The sequence below is a fragment of the Pelobates fuscus genome, chromosome 12 (assembly GCF_036172605.1).
Source record: "Pelobates fuscus isolate aPelFus1 chromosome 12, aPelFus1.pri, whole genome shotgun sequence".
NCBI lineage: Eukaryota > Metazoa > Chordata > Amphibia > Anura > Pelobatidae > Pelobates > Pelobates fuscus.
In genome coordinates this window covers 107,398,283-107,408,454 of record NC_086328.1, presented here as the reverse complement: position 1 = coordinate 107,408,454, position 10,172 = coordinate 107,398,283, and positions in this window count along the sequence as shown.

Genomic DNA, 10,172 nt, shown 5'->3' with positions numbered 1-10,172 from the left:
AGGGTCTTTGGGCAAGTCACCTAATAATATATATCCACCTACTACAAATCCTTATAGATTGCAAGCTCATTTGCTCTTCACCTCAAAATATTCCCTTTCTATATTTGTAACGTGCTACATATGTAGGTGCTATAATAATAATAGGAGCCATGTCTGGTCTTTCTCTGAAAGATAGACCTCCTGGTCATACTTCTACTAAACAAAGTTCCTATATCTGTTGGAGTAAATGGGGATAAACTCATTATGTTATTACATAATTTGGTGGATCTTCTCTGTTTCCTGTCCGAAGAAGAAGATTCTTCTCTCTCTGATCAGAATCTGTCTCTGCAGTAAAATGCACTACAGTATCTGTCTCTGAGGATTTTAATTGGATAAAGCAATGTAATGGAACAAAATGGAGTTATTTATCAGACGTTCAAATTCAGATTGGATCTAAAACTGATGAAATGCTATCCAGTTTTACTGAATCAGATCGGCATATTTAGCATTTTTTCTAATCTCTATGTGCCCCCAGACCTTGTGTTTGAGGGCGAAGGTACTAATAGATTTAACTTTCTTCTCCTAGGCATATCGAGTACTTTCCATCTAATAAAAATAAATCAGGTGGACATCAGTCTGAAGATTTCCCTTAGAAAAAAACAAAATATCATCAAGATTCACATGGGGAAGAAAGGTAATATTGTATTGTGACTAATTTGAGAGGCTGAATGCATTGGGTCTTAAAGTGTTGTGAATTGCCAGGTGATGGTGAACCTATAGCAACAGTCTACCAGTGGCAGTCAGCAGCTTCTGATGTAACAATCCGTTCTGAAGACTTGTAAATATTGCACTATGACATCACCAAGTGTTAATCCAATTTTGCAATGTTTTACCAGGTAGGAAGAGACATGAGTATAAGAAGGTACTTGTGAATCACTGCTGCACAGGTTCTGAAGTGTTTTTAAAGCAAGGAGAGAGTGAATGTGGGAGATTATATGTACTTATGCAACTGTCTAACTGTGTCTATAACGTTTATTGACGCTAATTTGAACCTAATACAAAACATAATCCTACTCTTAATCCCAGTCCTAATCCCATCTTTCAAGGGATTCCCTCTGCTAGTGTCAGTACTTACATTGGCAGAGGGATTTCTTTGCTCAACCTCTACAGAGGGCTCTGTGATTGCAGCAAGAGAAGGAGAGTTGACTGTCATGCCTCGGCTCCTCTCACATAGATCGATGCTGGGCAGCTGGCAGAGCCCAGTACCGATCCTGCTGCAGGGGGCAAGAAGGGAGCTAGGCTGGGGGGTGGTAAATGCAACCCGGCATTTAAAGGGCCATGAGCAGTGCTCTCTTTGAGCGCTGCTGAAAGCTAAACTGTTATTATTATTATTATGTTATTATTTATATAGCGCCAACAAATTCCACAGCGCTTTACATCGGGTGGACGAACAAACATGTAATTGTAACCAGACAAGTTGCACACACAGGAACAAAGGGGTTGAGGGCTCTGCTCAATGAGCTTACATCTAGAGGGAGTGGGGTAAAGTGACACAAAAGGTAAGTATAATATTAGACTAATGACAGTTGCAGGAGAGGAATCAGTCAGGAGCTATTAACAGTTTAATTGATACGCTTTTATGAAGAAGTGGGTTGTTAATAATTTTTTGAAGGGGTGGAGACTGGGTGAGCATCTAACAGAGGAGGAAAGTGAGTTCCACAGGAACGGTGCAGCCCTTGGGAAGTCTTGAAGGCGAGCATCAGAGGTGGGAGTACTGACAGAAGATAGACGTAAGTCTTCAGCAGAGCGTAAGGGCCTAGACATACTTGTGTATTAGGGAGGATAGATAGGTGGGAGCAACATTATGTAGAGATTTGAAAGCAAGAACCAGAATTTTAAATTGAGCCCTATATCTCACAGGAAGCCAATGTAGGGATTGACAGAAGGGTGAGGCGTAGGCGGTGCCGGCGGACAGGAAAATGAGCCTGGCCGCCGCATTCTATTAATCTGGGGCCACTAACTGTGGCCTCTGCTGACAGAGGGGATACCTGGTGGTACTTGGTACCAGCAGGGACTTCACCTCTACTGGTGCTTTACTGCATGATAGTATGTGCCGTCACTGGGCATTAAAGCCCTGCACTGGACCATCACAGGGTCCTTAAAGGGACACTGTAGGCACCCAGACCACTTCAGCTCATTGTCCCTTAACCCTGCAATGGTAATTATTGCAGTTTCTCAGGGTTAACTCCACCTCTAGTGGGTGTCTACCAGACAGCCACTAGAGGGCTTCCTGGTTTGAAATGGACCCGTGGCTTGGTATCTGACGCTGGACGTCCTCGCGCTCTACATGAGGACCTCCAGCGTTAGATTTTTCCTCATAGGAAAGCATTGATTAATGCTTTCCTATGGGAAAAATCCTAATGTGAGCGTGGCCATTGCTGCGCATGCGCATTAAGTCTTCCCCACCGGCTGGCGGCGGGGGAAGAGGATGGGCAGAGCCTGACCCAGCGCCAAAGGTCATGAGTGCTGGACCCCTTCAGCGCCGCAGGAGGGGCGGTGCGAGGGAAGGGGGCACTCTAGGAACCTATAGTGCCAGTAAAACACCTTTGTTTTCTTGGCACTATAGTATCCCTTTAAGTGGTTAAACTGGTGTTTTGTGAATATAATAGACCTCACAACAGTAAAACTCACAGAAATATGCAGTGTGTAATGGATTTTGAGATTCATTTCAGACCAACTACAGTTCATCTGAATTTGGGTTGATCAGTTGTACGGCAGAATTACCAGCCATAAATGTACTCGAATTACGCACTAGTCGAACTTCGCAAGTACTGATTTTATTCTGGAAACCGAATGCATCCTGGTGATTGCTGCAGATCGCAAATTCCGACTGTATTTAGCTTTGGTAAATATGAGAATTGCCATTGCAGTTGGGATTTTTCATTTTCAGTTCAAGGAATAACCCTGTCGATATTGATTGTATTCACAGATCAAGTGAGAAGTGAGCAACAGAGGGAAAACAGGTCAAGCAGTAAAAAAAAATATTTATAGAGTATATCTGTAATAAATATATATTGTATAAATGCAGATTAGTTTTACTGCACTCCTGGTTTTTCCTCTATTGGTTACTTTTTCTCACTTGATCTGTGATCCAAATGGCAAGAAAATGCTCCTATCAGTGTACTGCAAAATATATACATATTATTATATTATAATTTGCAGCATACTGATTGGCCCATTTTCACGCTTTTTTGTTTTTTGTATTGGTCTGTTTATACTGTATTGTTTTTCCCAATTGTACAGCACTGTGGAATATGTTGCTGCTTTGTAAATGCCGGTGATAAATAAGTAATATGATGTGTGTGTATAAGCGTATCACACAGCTCCACAGCAATAAACCTGACAGCAATGCGCAATATGTGACTTTCATAGAAAACTCACGGTTATAATATACTACAATATTTTACTGTCTGATATGCGCCAATAGATAGTGTAGTATGCAATAATACAAAGCACTGTTATTAAAGTGTTTGTATTGCTTGTTATATAAATAATTATAATATGGTTTTGTGCAGTATACAGTGAAAGTATGATTGGCATCCCACCTATCTATGCCATAAACTAACTGGCCATGTGGGCTCAGGCAGGGGTGCCATGGCGCGTTCTACATATTATATTTCACAGCTCGGAGGCAGACATCAGGATAGATATTATTACATTAAACGCTCATTATTATGATCATACAGGGACTTAATCAATTGCCAGAATGAAGCTGGTGGTGTAAACATGTCAGTGGGGGAGGGTGTCCCACCGCTGGCCATGGGCTATTTCTTGTTATCGACTTGCTTTGAGTAGTAATCTCAGCCCATAATGTCCCTGCTACAACTGGGTCATTGGATTGCAGTCTGTCACTGTCAACTAATACCAATTGCTAAACTGTATATAATCACTAATGTTAATATACTCATCTGCATCAACATGACACCACCTGACCCCTTCTTATTAACCCTGTAAGGGCCAGAGAGGTAGGTATCACATTGTGCAACTGGTGAGTAAAGGATTGATGTGAAATGTTTTGCATATTAAACAATGTTACCATTACAAAGGACTGTATTTAAATGTAAGTCTGATACTATTATATTCCTAAGTACCAATTACCCAATGCAAATTTTAAAAGCATAATAGTACTATGTCTGTTTTAAAGGATGGATAGATATTTGTGTGTGTGTAAAAGTTATATAGAGCATGCCTATTTTGAGTTCATTGTTCCATAACTAATGTGTTTTAGTGCACACAGGAGGCAGCCATTAATTTGTGTGTTTTTCTGGTCACTGTCCATGATTTCAGTTGTAGCTGAGTTTTAATTGGTAGCCAATTAGAATGCAGATTTTATTCCTGCACCTTCCCCTATTCTGTCTTACCTGTAGCTTTCAGCAATGAGCTCATGTACGCTGTTTAAGACTTTGCAGCTAACACAATTAATATCCTCCTCAACTATCATTAATATTAAAAGACAGAACTATACCTTGCTAGATTGGATTCTCTCCAGTTGTCCTGACAGAATCCAGGAGGCGGGCGTTCTCCCTAACAGTTACAGTGACCACTATCTAGTGTACTGCATATGCAAAATATAGGCCACTAAATCCCCTCCCAAGATTATAATCAACAGGTCTTTTAAAAATGTAATATTGAATCCTTTTTAAGTGATCTCAAGAACACACGATGGCACAGATTAGGTCTAATACCAGATCTAGACTCTGCGATTGCATTTTTTTCAGTCCGAACTCTTGCATGTTTGGAATTTGCGTGCCCATCTGCGTAAAGTGCGACTAAAAGGGACACACCTGCCCTGGGTTACAGCTGACCTCATTCAAATGTACCAGTTTAGAGATTCACTGTTGTCAAAGTTCAAGCGTACTAGCTCCTTGAACGATCACTGTACTTACAGAAAATGGCGAAATGAATGCACAAAAAAAAAAAAATGGCAAAAGACCAATATTTCAGTGAAGGTTTGAACAACAACCTATCAAACCCAAGAAACTTCTGGGAAAACATAAATAGCATACAAACCCCCACAATCCACTCCCAACCCTCCGCGGTCAATATATACAACCAAACACTGCAACACCCCCTATATGTAGCAAATGCCTTTAATAATTATTTTGTTTGATGTGGTACCACCCTGGTTGCTAAGATAACAAATTACACTCATTTTTAGACTGCAAATAAAGATCAGGCCCTGCCAAATCTTCAAAATCCTCATATAGAGAAATTCAGTTTTAGACCTGTGCCTGTTAGTGTTGTTAATAAACGTCTTAATAATTAAAAAATCGAAAACCAGTGTGGACCAGATCAAATCCCAGCAATGTTGCTGAAGCTCAGTGTGCCAGCAATTGCTAAACCTGTCACTACCCTTTATCAATGAATTCCTGGTGTCAGGATACATACCCAAACTTTGGAAGACTGCAAAAGTTGTACCTATCCATAAACGTGGTGACAATACATTGGTATCTAACCATCGCCCGATATCATTGCTCCCTGGATTGTCAAAAATCTTGGAAAAATGCACATATGTGAATATTATCAACGATCAAATTATCTGACCCCTGATCAATCAGGCTTTCGTCCAAATCACTCAACTTCGATTGCCCTCTTAAAAGTTTGCAATGACATCCAAATTGGCATGGAACAAGGAGACTTAACAGGAGCTATTTTCCTTGACTTTGCCACAGTAGACCATGGCATTCTTTTGCACAAAATTAAAAACTCAGGCATTGGTGATCGTCCTCTAACCTCGTTGTGATCGTATGTTTCAGAAAGATTGCAATATGTGGCCATTTCTGATAGCGCTTCCCTCCCTCTTTCAGTCACGTGTGGTGTTCCCCAAGGCTCCATACTCGGCCCTCTGCTATTCACATTATTTATAAATGATCTGCTTAACGTCTGCAAACCCTCACTGTACACATGTATTCACACAACACTGCCATCTACGCTAGTAAACCTAAGCTACTGTAGCTTGAGGCTGTGCTCCAAAACCAATTCACAGAGGTATAAAGGTGGATAGCTGTTAACAAACTCTTCCTAAACACTGAAAAAAACTGCTACAATGATCTTTGGAACTGTACCTCACATCGAAAAATTATCTTCAAAACTTTACCCAAAACTAGGTGCCATGTACAGAAACAAATTCTGCCTAAGCCCTACAGTAAGAAAACAAATGCTAATGCCGGTCATTGATTATGGGGACGTAGTGTATGCACCTGCACCGCAAACCCACCATAATAAACGTAATACGTTAAATAATTAGTTCTGCCGCTTTGTACTAGAATGTAATTACTGTACCCACCACTGTGACATGTTAAAAGAGCTAAACTGGCTGTCGCTGAAATCCCGACGCACTCTTCATCTTTCCAGCCTTGTGCATAAGAGCATTTCTGGGAAGCTCCCACCCTACCTGAGTAGAATGCTCTCCTCAGCCGATCCCACCTCCTATAACCTCCGATCCAGTACTAGCACGATATTTAGCATACCGCAATACAAAAATAAAGTGGCTCGATCCTCCTCTTCCTTTGCAATCTTTGTCCTGACTTCTCAGTTCTCTGCCACTTAGAATTTAAATTATTTAGTTTATGCAGCCCTAGTCCCACCACCCTACGTGTGACTTACACAGTCACCCTACACATTTCTTGTAAAGAGAGACCTAGTGTTTGAACTTCCTTTATTGCACAGTGTGTTTAATTTAGAATTGATTTACTCTTGCTCTGTGTATAGCCTTCTAGACTCTACTGGAACCCCCTGTGTGATTAAAATTCAGTTAGCATAACAGTAGATAAAAAGTTGTTATAATAACACTGTGCTGTAAAATCTGATTCAAAATTATAATTTTTTTTCATGGAGGCTTTGTGAGTCACAGCTAGGGGAAGTGTGGCTAGGGCTGCATAAACATAAACAGAAGTGATTTAAAGGATCACTGTAGGGTCAGGAACACAAACATGTATTCCTGACCCTATAGTGTTAAAACCACCATCTCGCCCCTCTGGGCCCCTTGTGCCTCCATAAATATAGTAAAAATCTTACTGTATGCAAGCTTGAAGCTGTAACTCTGCATGCTGTTAGACTCAGAAAAACATGCAGTCTGCTGACCTCATCAGAAGTGATAGCCTGATCCAATCACAATGCTTCCCCATAGGATTGGCTGAGACTGACAAAGAGGCAGATCAGGGGCAGAGCCAGCATAATTCAAACACAGCCCTGGCCAATCAGCATCTCATCAGAATCAATGAATTCTGAGATGAATTGAATCAATGCATCTCTATGAGGAAAGTTCAGTGTCTGCATGCAGAGGGAGGAGACACGGAATGTTTGGATGCATTTTAGGCAGCCATGACCCAGGAAGGATCTCTAACAGCCATCCGAGGAGTGGCCAGAGAAGTTATCACTAGGCTGTAATGTAAACACTGCATTTTCTCTGAAAAGACAGTGTTTACAGCAAAAGGCCTGCAGGTAATGATTCTACTCACCATGACAAATGCAATAAGCTGTAGTTGTTCTGGTGACTATAGTGTCCCTTTAACGCCTAAATGGCACAGAATTGAACAGTGAGACTGCAGGGACATGCTCTATACACCAAAACCACATCGAAGCTAAAGTTGTTTCGATGCCTATAGTATCCTTTTTAGAGCATTTCACAAAAAAAGGTTAATACAAGATATAGGTGATTTATAATGTTCCAGAGAAGTGACAGTCTCCCTTTAAGAAAGCAGGCTGCACTGGATTGCACTATTGTTATATTTGTGTAATTAGTACCCAGTGTTTAGTGCAAATTGGCTGAATTTTTACACAAGCTTCCTTAGGTAACTGACAGACATCAGGGTTTATTTACTAAGTAGTTAGTTGCTACTAGCTGAAAACAGGCCATGATCAAAACAGTTCAGAATTATTTAGTAATCTCCGACTATATTTCAAAAGTGCGGCTCAAACTAAAACGCTGTGACAAGACTTGAAATGAAGAACTTCTCAAAAGCAGCTATTTTTCTTAAATCTTGCAAAATAGCCTCCAATTAATATTTTTGGATAAGCTTTTTAAATTATTTTATTTTAAATATTACAATTAACAAAAACGATGTCAACATATATAAAATATGTGAAAAAAATACAAAATATGTTTGAAAACATTAAATAATTTCAAAAGTTTATAAAAAAAAAATTAGCTTATTGAATAATCCGAAAACTAAACTAAAGTCTTAGTATGTCCTAAAATTGTTCTTAAATCTGCACTTTGATGCTGAACTATAGGTTAGTGTAGAGACCTAACAGCTATTCCTGTGTTATTGTTTTATTCATTTTAATTTGTCTTCCTTTTACTGAATAATTCCATTCTAAATTTCACTGATCAATGAGCAATTTATCTTGTGTGATAAGTTTGCCTATACATATTAATGCTTCTAAAAACAATTAAACTTTTTAAAGTAAAAAAAAAATGCTCAAAATGGCAGCCCTAGCATTAAGGAGATGGTTTTGTACCGTGATTTGGTTTTCTGTAGACAGAATGGAGACGGTTATGATATCTCCTATAGCTAGGCGTGATTAATTTTATACCCTCTCCAGTAACTGAGACCTGCCTTGATAAAGACTTAACACGATACCTTTGGCTGCAGAACATGGTTGCCATGTGGAAAGATTCACTGATGGAAGTTATCCAAATTATAATGAATAACAGATACATTTTACTGAACTCTTATTTGTTTTTTTTCAGTTTCCCAAAAAACATTATTAATAGAAACAAGTGAAATCTGCTTTTTACCCTCTATTCTTGAACTTGTAGTTTCGCTATCTTCTAACACAAATTTTTATATTTGTCAGCGATAACACTTTAGTGTTATTTACTAAACAGAGAGTTGCAGTGTGATCAGTGGTGTATCCTGGTTTTGTGCTGCCTTAGGCATGACAAAACTCAGGCAACCCCCCTCTCTCCCCACTCCGCCTTCTCAATACACATACACACTCACTGACAGACACATATACACTCAGTGTCAGACACACACATTCACTGACAGACACACATACATTAGCTAACAGACATACACACTCACTGACACACACATACTCACTCACTAACAGACACACACACTCACTAACAGACACACACACTCACTAACAGACACACACTCACTGACAGACATGCATACACACTAACAGACACACACTCACTAACAGACACACACTCACTAACAGACATGCATACACACTAACAGACACAAACTAACACACTCACTAACAGACACACACATAGTAACACACACACTAACAGACACACACATAGTAACACACTCACTAACAGACACAAATTTTTTTAAATTCAATACCCCTACCTTTGGGAGTGCTGGGGTGGATTCTTGCTTTCCCTGGGATCCAGTGGGGCTGCTGGCCGGTCACTGTAGTCGGTGAGGGAGCACTGATCCTCCTGTTCAGCTCCCTTGCACGCCGCGGGCCAGAGTTACGTCATATTCCAGCTCCGTCGGTGCGCGTGAGGAAGCTGAACAGGAAGATCAGTGCTCTCTCGCCGCCCGCACGGAAAGTGCTGCTGCTGCCAGTCTCGAGGGGGATTTTTTTTTTTGCTCCCTCCCCCCCCAGAAAGTGCCGCCCAAGGCAAATGCCTTGTCAGCCTCACGGTAAATACACCCCTGAGTGTGGTAACGATCATGTTAAGGGTTAATTCCATTTATTATAACCAGCATAGCCTGCTGTATTATACCAGGAGTACCTTGGCTGCGTTTCCCTCTCACTTGGCTCCCCACCGGGTTCCAACTGTCACCTGTGGCCAGTGACAAAATTCTGCTTCTGCAGAAGCCAGAAGTCAATCACGCTAACCATTCATTGACTGACAGTGTCAGCTGACCACTTTCAGACAATGCAATTCAGTGCAGAGGCATATGCACATAATTGACATTAGCCAGTCTGAATCTCTTGATTCAGGATGGCTAATAACGCCCCAGTAACGCAGACAGCCGCAGAAGGGTTCAATGCCATATGAACAGTGTTTCATACCAGAGAGTGCACATACAGACTCCAGGCACCATGACTACTGAAGTGGTCATGTTTCTTGGAGTAATCCTTTGTGGCTGAAATAGTCAAGTTTGAAAATCACCAGCGTATCATTTGTCTGAGTTTCTCAAGTCAGGAATACATGAATA